Source organism: Zootermopsis nevadensis, unplaced genomic scaffold, assembly GCF_977971745.1.
Source record: "Zootermopsis nevadensis isolate Lab colony 2312 unplaced genomic scaffold, Znev_1.0 Znev_ptg000016l, whole genome shotgun sequence".
NCBI lineage: Eukaryota > Metazoa > Arthropoda > Insecta > Blattodea > Termopsidae > Zootermopsis > Zootermopsis nevadensis.
In genome coordinates this window covers 2,638,403-2,655,138 of record NW_028259148.1, presented here as the reverse complement: position 1 = coordinate 2,655,138, position 16,736 = coordinate 2,638,403, and the positions used below count along the sequence as shown (strand labels likewise).

Genomic DNA, 16,736 nt, shown 5'->3' with positions numbered 1-16,736 from the left:
AAAAAAAAATCGTAAATCGGAAGTTGTCAAATCGAGGGTTACGTCTATATGTTTTAATACATTATAACGCTGCAATGTATTTAAGACGAGATTAAATACTAAATTTACTAATACAAATTTTGTGTACCATGTACGTACGTAAATTTATCACAAGGGGGGAAAAGTTTTTAGCCTCCTACTAGGTAAACCGCAAAATATTTTAAATGTCACTGAAGACAGCTGTAAGACTAACTGTTTAGTCAAGCTTTTCGCAGACACTCCCACATCCGTATACAATCTGCATGTGCTTACAGGAAATCGTCAAAGTGAAGAATGTTGTGTCAAGGAACTCCTAACAAGCTGTGTGAGGGTCACGTTCACCGCCATATTGCCTATAGCCGCTGCCTTATCAACAACTTGACTACCTTTATGTGACTCTCCTCCTCTGGAAAGCCACGACAACCTTACTGTTAGAACTTGGTTGCAATTCTTTTCAAATAGGAATGAACAAACAGTGTTTTAAACTGAAAAAATGGCGGCAATCAGTAGCAAAACCCATGAAAGTAGTAAATTTAAATAAAGGAAACTACAACTCAAGTACCGTTACATAAGCTGATTAGATAACACTTCTAAATATGAACTTTTCGTAACAGCTTTTAGCGTAGCTCACATACGTTATTATACGACACGTGTGTGGTTAAATTCCAAGTGAACAAAACAATGTAATGAGCCAAAATTCAAGGCGAATGTTCAAAGCCCTCGAATATTTTGGTTTTGGTATGGGATTAAAACAACGCAAACTGCCTTAAAAAGACTAAGACGTGTGTAAAGTACAAAATATTTTTACTGGTTGTTGGTAGAGATTCAACCAAACAAATTTCACGTTCACGTCCTGGCAAATATAATACATAAAGTTACAATATTATACATAGTCATGTAGAAGAGTCTGAAAATCTTTATGGATACATTACTTAAGTGACTGAGTAAAAAATTTATCAATATGAGACCTTCACATCATCTCGCTCCCCCCCCCCCCCGTTCTTAGATATAAGAGATAAAATTGGCTTCTGGGAGAAGACTTCCATGGTATTTCTTTACTAGCTTTAAATTCTAAAAATATGTTGGTATAGGTCAAGTGTCGAACCCGATACATTTTCAGCAGAACAATTAATTCCGAAACAACGTGTCGTAACCTTGACAACACAAGTAACAGTAATTTAATGTCAATGCAACTCTCACAAAAGAACACTGCAACTATATGCATTACATAAGTAATTCACTGTTTCTTTACCAATACAAATAGCACAAAACGACCGATACCTCACCTGACTTCATTTTAGGAATTTTCTGCTTAGCCTGACCTCTAGCTCCGATTCAACGACTTTTTATAGTGCTGTTACAACTATTCAGTTCAGTTGACACATTCGTAGAGAACCACGTTGTGGACAGGATTCACCTGTCTCAGGATGTGCCCCAATGGCGCACTTTTGCAATAATACAATGATCCATCGGATTGGGGGGGGGGGGGCTGCAGGGTGCCTGACAGCTTCTTAAAAAGTTATTTGCTTTATTGGTTGGTTAAGTAACCGATACTTTTCTTTTGTAGATTTATCTGATTATTCGTGTTTTTTTCCGTCTAATCACAATTGTATATAAATAAAATTATACATAAGATATTAAAATATCATTTACATATTTGGTACAACTTTTACTACATGTTTCGGTTACATTGAACCATCTTCAGGTGTAAAGTTAAAAGTTAAAAATTATAATCTTATAAACTAAAACTTAATTACTGTTGTTGTGTAACTTCTGATGATGTTTACTTCCAAACTTCCAAGTTTCAGTTTATAAGATTATAATTTTTAACTTTTAACTTTACACCTGAAGATGGTTCGATGAAACCGAAACATGTTGTAAAAAAATGTTCCAAATGTAAATCGATTATTCGATGTGGAACATAAAATGATATTTTAATTATCTTATTTGTAAATTTTAAATATAATTGTGATTAGACGGAAAAACACGAATAATTAAATTTTAATTCACAATATGACGCAATTATATCAACTTATAGATTTATCTGTCAAGTGCAGACGATTATATTGACCATTTCCGAACTTAACACTAGAATTTAACCTAAACATGTCTACAGTTCCTGTGGCTCGCGAATTCTGTGAACGTGCTGGTAGACACTAAAGTACCGCCTGTTAAATAGTGCATACAAATTTACCAATTTCCTAACGTCCAAACTTCAGTCCTGAAGATGAAGGCAGTACGATCCTCCTAAATGTTATCTGCCGATAAATGCAGGCGGCCTTACAGTCCAAAGGACCGACATTGGCATCTTCACGGTCGTGAGAATTCCCTCTACCTGACTGCAAATGTAAATCACGCCAAACTTGGATGCGTTCTATATTTGATTTTCAAATTACAAATCCATAAATTATTTACGAACACACCGGCTCTCATTTTTCATCTAATGTTCCTATTAATAAATATATTTATCGGTGAATTTGCAACGGTAATCAAGCGATTATCTAACTTTTGCAAAAATAATTTCAAAAATGCTTTTATTTCCACAAGAGTATTTTAAAATTAAATAGAACTTCTTTGTAGTAAGCATTCATGCGCCCTTATTTGAACAATAATAATAATAATAATAATTCAATCAATTTATTTAATAATAATGCAAGTCCAGTATATCGTATTATATTAGTGTTTCATCGGAAAATTTAAAATATTTACCAGGCTAAAACATTTGTCTGGTACATGGCAAAAAATAGAGAATACATTCCCTCCAGAAATTTGTCCGTGAACCTCACAGACATAAAGAAGACAAGTTTACCTTGAACTACCACATTCAAATGATTATTTGTTTAGTGAACGCGTCGTTGCAGATTTCTTATGCTATTTGTTCGGTAACAGAAATACAACAAAAACTTGAGGATCGACGGTAATGAACCAGGTTTCGAAATCGAAGACACGTGGATTTGTAAGGCAGGACTGAGACCAACTGCGGGACAATGTATGGCACAGGGCACGAGGATTTTTGCAGCAAGATTACAATTCCCCCATATCAATAGAGTCTATATTTAACCATTCGTTAGAAACCGATAATAGAAGGTACTCACTTAGAAGACATGGGCGTAGAGAGAAATACAAATTTGTTAGAAAATCATTCAGTCCACACTGGATAGTGAAAATCCGAGCTGTTATGAACATGGAGACAAACCTCCTAGAATTCCACTGCGACCATGAGCGACAGCGACACCTGATTTACTACGCCTGCACACAAATTGTGGGACCCCTCGAATTTAACAAAATTCTTCCTCACTTCATCCATTCACACCATGATAAAAACTGTAACATGCTAGCATGGCAACGATGGATACCGTCAGAAAGGATTTATCATCACTCTTATAGGCCACTTCTCCTCTCAAAATGGCGTCCAATTCCAACAACAAATCTAAAGATCTTAGTAGCGAGACTCGTTACCTAGCGACCACCAGACCTTGAGCACAACTCTTTCTCTGGCTGGAGGAACTGAAAGGCGAAATAATAAAAAAGAAAAGGAAAGAAAGAAAGAAAGAAAGAAGACTGTTACAAAGACGCTTGGAGGTGGCACTGCCGCTCCGATGATGTTGCAGTATATTGTTATTTAATGTAAACTTGCCGATGAGATCATGCGAGCCCGCCATCTTGTATCTAAAGTCAAAAAGAAGAAAAAGCACGAGAAGCTGTAGACCGTTGGTTGCCTACGGCGTCACGAGAACTTGGGACCTCATCTTGTCCCTTGTAAGAGAAATGCCGTGACGGAATTTTTAAATTCATTATGAAACAACAACGCTCCATTACAGACTTTACATTGTGCTGTTATTCAATACAGTCTTTCATCATACCCACGCAATTCACAGTGGCAGAAGTCCTCAGATCGAAACCCGAGTTATTCTCAAAATCACACCATCGATGCATTTAATGGATTATACTAACGTATACCTGTCCCGAAATAAATAACTATGCGATAATTTTTACAAAAATATTCACATGCATTTATACAAGTAGACTGACTATTGCTTAGATAATTTAACCACCATGTTTCAACTGTTTATTTTTATTTTATTTAGTGTTCTGTCTGGCGACAGGTCCATATGAACAGGATCCTTCCATCCTTTTCTCGGACTGGGACGAGGAAAACTCCGTGTTGCCTAGACCACGGCCTTGCCCAACACAAGTTATAACTTCGGGCACCGCCGGGAATCAAACCCGAGACCCCAGGATTACAAGGCCAGCGTTCTAACCGCTAGACCACCTCATCTTATTATTATTTAGTGTTCTGTCTGACGACAGGTCCATATGAACAGGATCCTTCCATCCTTTTCTCGGACTGGGACCGAACATAAAATCCTATTTTAAAATGGAAGTTTTCCAGACAAAGTGGCGTAAGATGCCACTACTGCAGAAGCACATTTAAAATACTATTTAGTAATCCGAGCATATTTCAGCCAAATGTATATTTAAGCATATATTATAGAGATTTGTCATTATTGAATAAGTGATGTTAACGATAACGCAAACTGTGAAAGTCTAAAGTTTCCTGACGATATAACATTGTTCTTTTGGACTTTGTCCATCGTCTAAATTAAACTGTAAAAGTGCGTTTCTAAAGCCGGACTCCTACCGCCTTCAGGTAAAAGGGGCAAGAGACATAAGTCAGTCTACACGGGTACGAATAATAATGTCTGGTAAATCCAACACTGATTCAGGTGGTAGAATATCTAGCGAGGCGAAATAGATAAATGGGGAGCCGATGTAGTCTGCGGAACAAAGGAATACAACGAAAAGGGGAAACTAAATGTAAAGAAAGAATTTTGGTGAGGAAATGAGTAGAAATGTACAAAATTAGTTTTATACACGCTTTAAGTTGAGAATGCTTAGAACTTCCAACTAGACGCATTGCAGTTATTTGTGATAAGTGGAACGTATTCTCGCGTTAAAATCGGTTTGTTTTAATCTCAGGCAACATTTTACAGAAAACTTCATATTTAACGCGAAGGACGGTTGCTTACAACACACTTGAGTTACTTACTACGTTGTCCATATTCTGTGTCGAAGTTAAATTTACGTTCAGAATCACAGTAAACTTTGAGCGCAAATATCGCATTGCATTTTAAGTTAAAATAATGTTTGATAAAGAGAATAAATAATGAAGCACCCAATTTTGTAATACTATGCAACCTGCGTCACTCTCCCTTTCTTCGGGACCAATATTCTACTCTGAACTCTGGTAACAAAATCAACAACTTCGTCGTCCTTTACGGTGATACATCAGAATCTTTCCTTCTGCACATACCGACGAGTCTACACGCCGATAAACCCAGATCGTCATCCTAAAAATTGTCCCCACGTCTAATTTAGAATCCGCATAGTACTCAAATAGTGACTGATCCTCCCTTAAAAAATCTTATAGTCGGTCATCTAGTCGAGAAATTACCAGCATTTTATGAAATTTCGAGTTTCTTAAACATCTTCACAATAACCCCCACAATTGTACACCGCCCCCGAACCAAATAAATCCAATCCAAACCCACCTTTTAGCTCTGAGATACGACGCGGATATGTTAATGATTTTTATGAGTTCGCTCACAGCTTCTGTAATATCTAAATGGATGCCTTCACCACCATAGTCAATGCAGAAACATTAATGTGGTTACAATTTTCTACTCGATTCGCTTCACACAGCCCTGAACCAGGATTTCCTTTCATCAGTTTTTCTTCATCACTGTGGTGTCTTGTTTTTTGATTCAACTAGCGGTCGAGTTACACCCCCACAGTCCCCCTTACACCCCCCCAGCCGTGCCCCACCTGTTCCGCTCCGTTGCCAATGGTTATCCAACAGCCAAAGCATTATAAAACAACGTCTCAGTTTAAAATCAAGTTCAGATTCTTTTCTACCCCCCCCCCCCCCCGGTCCATGGTACTGTCCATTAAGACGCCGAGGAATGCGTTAGGTGTACTGTAGCAAGACAGGTATAAGCGGCCGCCATCTTGCGGGACAGGCTGCTTTCAAGGTGACCCCACAACTTCTCTCACTTGTACAACATCTCCCTCTCTCTCTATCACTTGCTCCAGCGTCATCTCTTCTTTTTCTATACCGAAAGCACTGAACTGTGGAAGACTGGAAAGGTGCCTGAAGAATTTTCTTGGGAAAAGGATTCCACAGAACAGGGTATCTAGAGGTGACACACGTCAAAACTTTTATTATGGATTCAGTAGTTATCGTTGTAGAGATTCGTTCGCTGTAGGGTTAATGTAGACGACGAAGAACGGCTATGAATTGCGAATTTGTCCAAACAGAAAAATACGCACATGGAACGATTGGAGGGGGAAAAAAAAACTGCTGGACCACATCCAAATCACGATTTCCGAGACTGTTGCTCCTGCATTTTCCGCCAATTCATGCTTTATTCCTTTTGTTACCTTCCAGTGCCGAGTAAACGAGTGAGATTATACGCAAATCTGATACCGAAAAAAATACACCTAAAAGGTATAATCAAAACTATCTTCTTCGGAATCATACCATAAGGATTATCAAAATTAAATATAATGTGTATATCAGACATGGAGAATATCGACTCGTAAACACTTTTATCGAACAACATGAAGGTTGAAAGAAGCCACTTAACAGACTTAAACATAAAAAGGAGACAGTATTAAACTGATTCAAAAGCCGTGAAATTATTTAATCTGGCTCAAGACAGAGCCCAGTGGTGTCGAAACACATTAATGAACGTCCAGATTCCTAAAAAGAAATTTTCTTAACAAGCTTATCGAATACAAGACTGTCAAGAATAATTCTGCACTACGTAGCTTATGTAATGCTATAACCATTAAAGAAGTAATTGCCAGGTTAAAGTTCGTAATAATTGCAGAAATTTGTGAAAATCTTGGTGCCACTTCATCAGACGTCTCTGTACAACTTCTTTGCGGGAAGGACGTAGCCGAGACGTACAAAAGATTCAAACCGTCCCGCATTGATGGCTATCTCCAACATTTTCTCACACATTAACCAGACGAGTTAAGTAAGATTTATTTTTTCACACAATTGACAATCTTTGCTGCCCAACACGATAGTATAAATCCTTCTTCAATAACAAACAAACGTGTTACTGTTCAAGCAGAATTTACAATGTAATATTTAAAACGCGTATACTCTCACAAAACTTTACGTCATGCAGTCATTAACGCCAACACAGTGTTTTTATATGAGTACGTTGAAAATTATGGGATTAGAGATTAATTTGTTTGATAGAAATTGTTAATGACAGATCATAACAACCAATAAATAGCAAATACTACCTAGCAACTGATAGTCAACACTATTCTTATGAGAGAGAAAATGTAAGAACAGGGTATTTACATAGCAATTTAATAAATATAGATGGTTTGAAGAACCTAGAAGTTCGGTGACCCCTTTATCATGAAATATAAGGAACTTGGTCTCCCAGATTAACCTAACAGATTTGCACGTTTGAGGACTGAGTGGGTTCTGAAGAGAATCTTTGTACCCAGAAGGTAGAAAGTATGAGAAAATTCATAACAAATGTAACTAGTCTCCATAATTTCAACTTTTCACAAAATATCAATAATACGATCACATCAAGAATGAGTTGGGTGGGGATGGGGTATTCGCGGAAGAGATAATACACGCGTAGATGTGATGATAATAATATTAAAATTGATTGGCTTTTGAAGAAAGAGAGCATGAGTGTGTGGAATGGATTTATCTGCTTTTACCAACATGATAATGAACCTTTAGCATCTTAAAAGGCGAGGACATTGACTAGCCGATCTAGTATCGGCTTCTGCAAAATTCCTCTCCAGAGGATCACAACTAACAACCATCTTCAAGGCGCAACCGGGAATTTCTTGACTAACTGAGAAACTACAAGCTTCTCCAGGACTCTGCTCCATAGAGTTGGTTAGCTAATTACAGACGTGACGATTACTAACACAAGTCTTACACACCCAGACTAACTTTTCTTTGGATACATTAGACTTTGTATTTTTTTAGCGCCTCATGGTCCATTCATAATTCATTACGCACATAAAGTAGCTCTTATTTGTGCTGAGCAAATTCCAGATCTCTTTGCCTACCTAATCCACTAACAACGGTGATCAGCATTCTACAAGCACTACACTCAGCCTAATAGGGCTTTCAAATTAAAACGGAACGCAGGGTCGAACATACGAAGAGCGAAGCGGCTTCATCACACACGAGGCCAGACGTAGTATTCTCTACAGGAGCACAGGTTCCAGAATGTTTATACCAGCTAGTTCTTACTTTCAGCAAACAAAACTACTACGAACTTAGTGGGGATGATAGCGCCACAATAGCTCAGGTGACAAAGGCACCGTTATAATTCTCTTCCTAGCGCAGTGTAGTATACCAGACTACACGGCGCAACAACCCAGAAGACAGAAATCTTCATCGCCCTGATGATGGAGGCAGTATGACCTCTGAAACGTTGGTTAACATCGACCAGACTACACAGCGCAACAACCCAGAAGACAGAAATCTTCATATTCTGATGACGGAGGCAGTATGACCTCTGAAACGTTGGTAAACATCGACCAGACTACACAGCGCAACAACCCAGAAGACGGAAATCTTCATCGCCCTGATGATGGAGGCAGTATGACCTCTGAAACGTTGGTTAACATCGACCAGACTACACAGCGCAACAACCCAGAAGACAGAAATCTTCATACTCTGATGACGAAGGCAGTATGACCTCTGAAACGTTGGTAAACATCGACCAGACTACACAGCGCAACAACCCAGAAGACAGAAATCTTCATACTCATCGCCCTGATGACGGAGGCAGTATGACCTCTGAAACGTTGGTTAACATCGACCAGACTACACAGCGCAACAACCCAGAAGACGGCCATCTTAGGACTCACCGCCGTGAAAACCTCAAATCCTACTTAATTCTCTTCCTGGTTCATTTATCTGAGGACCTTTCCCCGAGTAAAAGCGACCTCAACGACAAATATGCAACTAAATACGGTTTAACGTCTATGCCCCGAAAGCGATTCGAACTCAGAACCAAACTTGTTATACCGCGAGCGTCTTTAGTGATTTCTCTGAAGACTGTAACAAATTTATGAACGCAGCTAAACTACAAGTAATCTGAGACGCCATATCTACCACTTCTGTCGCAATACTTAGTTAAAGATACGCGACAGAAGTGATGGGAGTCTCTCCATCAACGTTCCTGATTCTCATACACCTTTCTACGAAATTAATACGTTTAGGGCGCTTAAGAAAGTTTCTCAAATGTCCTAATCCTTTAAAATTCCAGAATGCGAAAATGGCAAACGGGTATCAGACTGGTAGAAGAGAGAATGATTAAATGCCAGTGGGACAAGGTTCAGAAATTACGTTCTGCAATATCTTAATTATCATAACTAATACACTCTACACACCTCACATTCTGGGAAACTTACTGGCGGTCACAAATACATGAATTGGAGATTATTAAACGTCCCCAGGTTTGCGGGAAGGAACACAACCCATTTAACACAATTTTCAACAACCTTCTGATCACCGAAAACACTTATTTCCTACCAAAGAAATTCACCCTGTTTGACATATGAAATAGAACAAAATAATGCACTGTTGTTACAAGCGTGTGTGAATCAACACATCCCTGTCTTATAAGCCCAGAGGAAAACGCACAGGACATTAAACTAAGAGGTGCCGTTCCATGCATGACGATTCCCAGACGCACAAAAAGGCAGCCAACCGGTTGTCTTACCTTGTATATGGTTAGAGATCTCTCCGCCAGTTGGCAGCACTCTCGCTCTTTACGGTACTCCGGTTAAATTTGCTTTTACCTCTAATCGACACAACAGAGAACGTGTGGAGTAGTCATGCTAAACGAACACAACGCATCGACGTAGGATGTAGTTAAATACATTGTATGAAAAAGTCATGCTACTTCAGAAGTTTAGGCTCTCTCAACTAACTTGCGCGCATCAGAGTTCTGTCTTGTGTCCAAGTTGCCCACACAACGAACACTTTCGGGTTTAGACTAAGCCGAAAGTAAATTTCTCTGTTCAGTATAAGAACTGGCCCGTGGAAAAAGAATCTGCAACAGATCGCTCACGTTTCGTTTTAAAAGTTGGACTAGCAAAATAACCGCGTTTTTAAAATACAATTAAAAATAAAGTGCCTGAGAACAAACATGTAAATCTACAGGAAGTTGCAAGGACGAATTAAAGATTCAGCCCCTGCGCTGAATGTCTTGCTCTGCATGGCAGAATAACTTTATATCAAAGTCAAGTTCGGAGACTTCAACGCACGTGTAAGACAGCGTGTGTGTAACAAAAAAGTGGCGAATTATTTTATCACCCCATAGCTATTAGTCGTCTTCGATTATATCATAGGTTGCAAAGTTTAATTTTTACATACGTAACCAACAAGTAGCCACCAATGCGAACAAGTCACTCAAGTAGATTTATAAACTTCTTTTGAAATTAATTCGTAAGTTTATATAACGATGCGGTTTCAACTCCACACTGCTACAACGTCGATTAAATTGGAAAACTACGACTGGCGAATCTAAGGATTTTTAAGAACGCCGTTCAGGCTTAATTTTTCTACGTGAAACAATGGGTTCATATTTCCAGTGCATCAGTATACACACATTATGTTGCAGCCATCTACAAAAGAGATGATTAGTATTTCTCGTCCTGAAAGAGACTACTTTCAAAATGTCATTAGAAAAATATCTTGCTAGCCTGAAAATTGTTAAAAGTCAATAAACACACAGGATTTTGACAAGACTAACGTCATGATCAATTGAATTAAAATTTTCTTGGATATTATCCATCGTCTAGTAAATATAAAACGTAAAACGACGTTTCGGAGATGGGACTCTATCTGAAGACGGAGATAGAGTCCCATCTCCGAAACGTCGTTTTACGTTTTATATTTACTAGACGATGGATAATATCCAAGAAAATTTTTATTCAATTGACTCTTCACCATCGTCAAGAAGTTTTAGATCTGACGTCATGATGTTTGCTAACGAAACGTATATTAATTTTATAACACAAGTGATTAAATATGAACAGCCAAATCCCTTGCTTTATATATTGATAACAACGTATACTGAAAAAAAAACATTGAATGTATCATCTAAGGTCAGCCATGGCACTCTTGAGTTCATTTTGCTTATTTCCAATCTACAATATACTGAACTGTCACATGGGAAAATTCAGCAGATAGCAAAAAAAATATTCAAAATAAATCATTAGAATAAGTTAATATGTTCATAATAACCTTGTAGCACAAATCTAAGAAATTTAATATACTTCCCCCCTGCAAATAAATTCTTACTCTCATCAAAGTTGTTGGTTGTGAACACGAAAGGGCTTCAGGGAAATTCTCACATGCGCAGTGCAAACACAAGGCCTAAACATGACCTTCGTATGCCGAATGCTAAGCATACTACCAGAGTTATCAGGAAGGTGCTTACTATACAGGACACAAGTTATTCCATATTCTTCCATGTATCAAAATTTAAATAACGACAAGATTGCACTAAAAGATTACATTTTATCTCATTCAACTGACAATTCTTAAAAACCGTATGTCCTGTTCTTTCCTGTTTTATTGTTATATTATATCCTGTTCTCTTCTAAATTTACCGATTATGTAGCGAAAGAAGCCGTCTTCCTGCTATTCAGGCTTCTTACCCTTACATACCATGAATATAGCTATTTAATGAGCGTAATATAACATATGGCCAGGAGCAATGACTGGGCAGATGTTGCATGAAGCAGTTTTTGTACGTGGTCACTGACCGAAAATGACAGGATAAGCACAAACCAACTGCGAATTTGCTTATTCGTGGGTTATACATAAGGAGAGGCCACCATCCATCTGAATGGTATTCCGGGACCGCACCACTGGAACTAACACTGAAAATACCACCATTATTTTGGATACTGTCCATTGTCTGAGGTGCAATCGACGTTTCGGCAACTGGTTATTTTCGCATTCAGATTAATTGAATTACACAGGCCTAGTAATTATGACATTAGCCTTTGTATTTCAAAGTTCCTGTGTTCGGTCGCAAACGTCATTAATTTTAAAATAAAAGAATTTAATACTGTTGATTAAACCAAAACATAATCAAGTAACTCCAAACTACAGTCCTGTTTGAGAATCTTATAGTGGCTCAGCTGGTCCAGAAATTCGCCACATTTTACGAAATCCGAAAGTTCATTACCGTTTTCATACCAGATCGCCACTGAACCCTGTTCTGGGCTACCTGATCCCGTCCACACACACACATCTTGTTTAATAACACGTAATGAACCTTCAGGTACTATAAAAGACGAATAACTCTTGACAAGATACGCGACTAGCAGCTACTATGTCACATGAAGTTAGTGGAGGCCTCTGGGTATTACAATAGGCATGACGTTTTTACGAGGGCAGAACTGGTACCTGGGATCCACAGGTAGGACAAGGAATGGCGGCCAACCCACCGTCCAGGAACAAAACACCTGACCCACAGTGGATGTCTGTACTACCCGTTCCCACAACATCAACCCGAAGTAGAAAGAGAATATTGACCAAACATATCCGATCATTTTAAACAAAAACTTCCAAACCTAATGTCTATCGCGGTCTTCCGGGATATTGTGACAGAAATGACAGATTTTTCACAGGTGCTTACTGCCTCCATCATCAGTGTCTGCGAATCCGTACACTGACACTCGGAGGACATTTGACTGAATTCTCTTATAACAAAAACTATTCACAATATACATTTTATTTAAGTTTGAAAAATTTGTGCGACATGTTTCAAATTTATGAGTATTGGACAAAATCAACATAATTGCTTATTCGTAAATTCATGTAAAATTACAGTTAAAATTTTCTTATAACGCCCAATCCGCCACATGGTTTTGGAGATAGCGAATTTTACATAAAACATCGAAATTTCATACACAGAAACGGATCTATCCTTTACATGTTTTTCTAATTCCCCTTCGCGCAAAAGACACAAGCGGAACTGTTAAATTACAAATTACAACAGAAAAGTTCACAATGTCTTCATCACCAAATTGCATAATGATATAAGTATATAATCAGCCTCATTCATACCTTTTACAAAGACTGTTCCTTACATCACACCCGACATTAATATTCGTCCCCCCTCCCCCACACACGGTCACAGCACAGGCTGGAGAAACTGATAAACCGGACCTGCAACTCGGCGATGCCAACCAACACGTTTCACGTTCTTCCCGTTACAAAACGGGGAAGAACCGAGTACTAACGCACAGTATACGAGCCGTCAGCCGTGTAGTGTGACCAATGGACTCCTGTAAATTAATTTATGATTTATTTAACTACGCCGGATAAGACAATAACTAATAAATTGGAAATATATGAAAGCGATCGTGGCCTAGTTTGGGACATTATCCCGACATCTGCTTGTGGTACATGAGAAAAACCACGGAAAACCTGTCAGGATATCCAGTTTCCAGGCCGAGATTAGAACTTGGGATCTCCCGAATAAGATTAGGAATGCTAACCTCTCGGCTGTAAAGCCAATGATGTTTCCTATTTGATATTACTGCAGATCTGAAGTAAAATTTTATGCTAAAATGTCGAACAACCTTAACGATGAAATATAATGGACGGAATTTCCTGCAAATATAGATGACGCGCCAAACAAAAGAGTCGGAGAAGTTGCCGACCGATCACGGCGATATCTTCTAAGCGTTTCCCTGTTCTACTACAAACCTTCATGGTTTTAAAACGAGACCATCTTAACAAAATGACTGACTCTTCTGTTCTACCAATAAGATTATGTTCTGAGTACAACATTCGGATTCACGAGGGAGGAGATAACACAAAATTGGACAAAATCCCACATGGAAATAAGCACATCGTCCACCGGAAATTATTAGGGCAAAGACGTCAGAATGTGATTGGTGACCACGTAGCACGAATAATGGAGATAAATGCATACACAGTATTAGCTGGAAAGTACGAAGGAAGTGTTCACTTTGGTAATCTGTGAGTAGGTGGAAACATCACTTGTGGCGCAGTTAAGATAATATTAAAACGGATCTTTAAAGGAACATACCAAGTTACGTGGGCTAAATTGAACTGCCTCGAGAAGAGGACTAGGCAGTGAGCTCCTATGGATAATTTCCAGACAACAAAAACTTCTGCCAGATTCTGAAGTAATTCCTCATGTTTAGCTATTCGTTTACACGAGCTTCCACTCGAGAAAGTAAAAGGTTTATATATTTGCTCAATTTTATCAGTCTAATCACAATAAAATATTATTAAATATTAAAATATTATTACAATTAACATTTAAATATTTAAAATATATTAAAATGATGCTCTCTATCGAAATGTTCGATTTACATTAGAGCATCATGCTCTAATGTAAATATGCAATATTTTAATATTTAATAATAATATTTTATTGTGATTAGACTGATAAAATTGAGCAAGTATATATTCAACACAATATGACGCAACATTATCATCTCATAAAAGCTTTATATAAGACAGAATCAATCTGATTGGTGTGCAGAAACTGACAAAACAACGCATGTCATGTTTCATGTCCTGTGCCCCTCTGCATTTGAGCAAGTTAGAAATCCAAATTTTAAACTCCAGCAGCCAACATTGTCTAGTCATTGCTTTCGCCCTACGTAAACATTAATATTACGCTTACGACCAACGTGATGACGTGCCTTTACGATGTCCCGGATAAATATTATCTCCATATTAAGGGCTTTCAAGTCTACATGGCATTACTACCAAGAATACCAACACAGGAAATATATTTGTAATAAAACATGTCTTGCTGGACACGTAAATGTTCAATCTTACACACACCTTACAAATCAAAGAACTATATGTCCTCTGCTAAACACGCATTTCTTGGCAACATAATATGGGACAGCTGAAAAAGTTTTTATATTTTTCTCATAACAGAGAGCTCCTAAATCACTTGAAGAACAGTAAAAGACGGTTCCATCCAATGGAATTACAAAGCCTTCACAAGGCCTTCACAACCCTTTCATAAAACAGACCTAACTGGAAGAAAGGGCTTTCCCTCTACCATATCCCTTTCTTTTACCTTCAATTACAAATGTCAAAGAGTAACAGGTAGTTTCATTACTGAAAGCAAGGTGCATTTTGGGGGACAGACCTTCAACAGGTGTATGGAACAGGGAACACCCAGACTTCATGGAACATGCAAGTTCATTACAGTGTTCACATTTCCCCTTGCGACATTAATATGGCACATAGCAGGCTTGCAGAGTATGGGGAGAGGGGCACCAGAAACAATCTCCAGAATAAACTGAGCTGAGGTTCCAGTTAAATTCAAGATCTCCATAGTAAAACGATCGACACAAACAAAGGCGGGCGATGCAGACTTACGCACAGAAGCGTCCAAAACCTCAACCATCGTCAGTGTCGGTCGCTGTAGACATAATCGGGGGGCCTCACGTATCGGCTACTACCTATTGATTCGGAACGCGTGTAACAGCTCTTTTTAAATTTCAGAGATAATGACGTCAAATTAAGTGGCCATTAGACAAGCCGAAGACAAGCCAAGGTTAAAACTGAGCATCACAATACAAATTTTCACCAACCTGTCTATAAGGTCGACTGCTGTCATCTTCAAGCGTCCCACAGACAGGTTAACGTGCGGACCTTGGACCTTACACGGTTTCTGAATGACCGCTGTCGGAAATCGAACCACAGACGTCCAGGCCATTTTCTTACAGGGACTCTGTAAGCAACGATGATAACATATATAGCATACTAATGATGGCATAGGTCGTTTTACTAAATTTTGAAGATATGGAGACGTGAAAATTGTGTTACGCTACTCAGAATGCCCTTCCAGAGCTGCCAACAACCTACGTCGCGTAATATGTGCACTAACATCGAGTTGACAAACCTGCAGCTTTCACCTTCACAAATACCTTGGTAAACGTCGTCACACGTGTTATCTCTCTCTCTGGGACTCATGGTTTACCACCGTATAACCTTCAATGCACTTCACTCACTCATAACTACTAGTTATTAAGTACAACCATTTCACATTCTCTGTTGTCCTCACACTCATACTTCATATTAACTGTTGAGATATCTTCCGTTCTTAGAGGTGACTGGAATTAGATTAAACAGAACGACCTCAAACAGCTTTTTAAACCATCTGAAATCGAGGCTCGTCTAAATTCTATCTAATTCAGTCCGCACACCAAGGAAAACAACTCTTCACCATTGCAAACATTAACTATTTCACAGTGTTTAAGGAAATAATCGCTTTGAAGAGCCAATGGAATTATTTAAGATACCGTGAACAGAACAGTCAGTAATTTTATCAAACCTCATGATCCATAGTTCTTAAAGTAATTTCCACTATATTCTGATATAAGCTGCATTCCTAGAAGTTACAAAGAACAGTAAGTTGGCTACACTGCAGGCCAACATAACGCCACTCCATAACCTATTTTCCAAATCCTGTTAAAAATACCCAGACCAATCAATCTTGACGTATTTACAGCTTAGAATGTAAAAATTCAAAAAGAAAATAATTTTTCACACATGTATATAAAAAATCACACTTAAATACTGTAGAGTAGAAAACAAATTATCTCATAAATTCTAATGTTAAACAACACTTACA

General features: G+C 38.3%; 2 protein-coding genes across 4 annotated transcripts in view; one reads left to right on the top strand and one right to left on the bottom strand.

The window, feature by feature from the left end:
• Window positions 1-15,823, bottom strand: part of LOC110834413 (potassium voltage-gated channel subfamily KQT member 1) — a 248,551-nt gene extending 232,728 nt beyond the window's left edge. Inside the window, exon 1 of one of the 2 annotated variants that reach the window (XM_087349385.1) lies at window positions 15,694-15,823. The gene's annotated coding sequence lies outside the window, so the exon portion shown is untranslated. The remainder of the gene's footprint in view (window positions 1-15,693) is intronic. The other variant, XM_087349384.1, reaches the window with a different exon arrangement.
• ovo (transcriptional regulator ovo) overlaps window positions 1-16,736 on the top strand; it is a 45,610-nt gene that overhangs the window by 14,653 nt on the left and 14,221 nt on the right. The gene's annotated exons all lie outside the window — the stretch shown is intronic.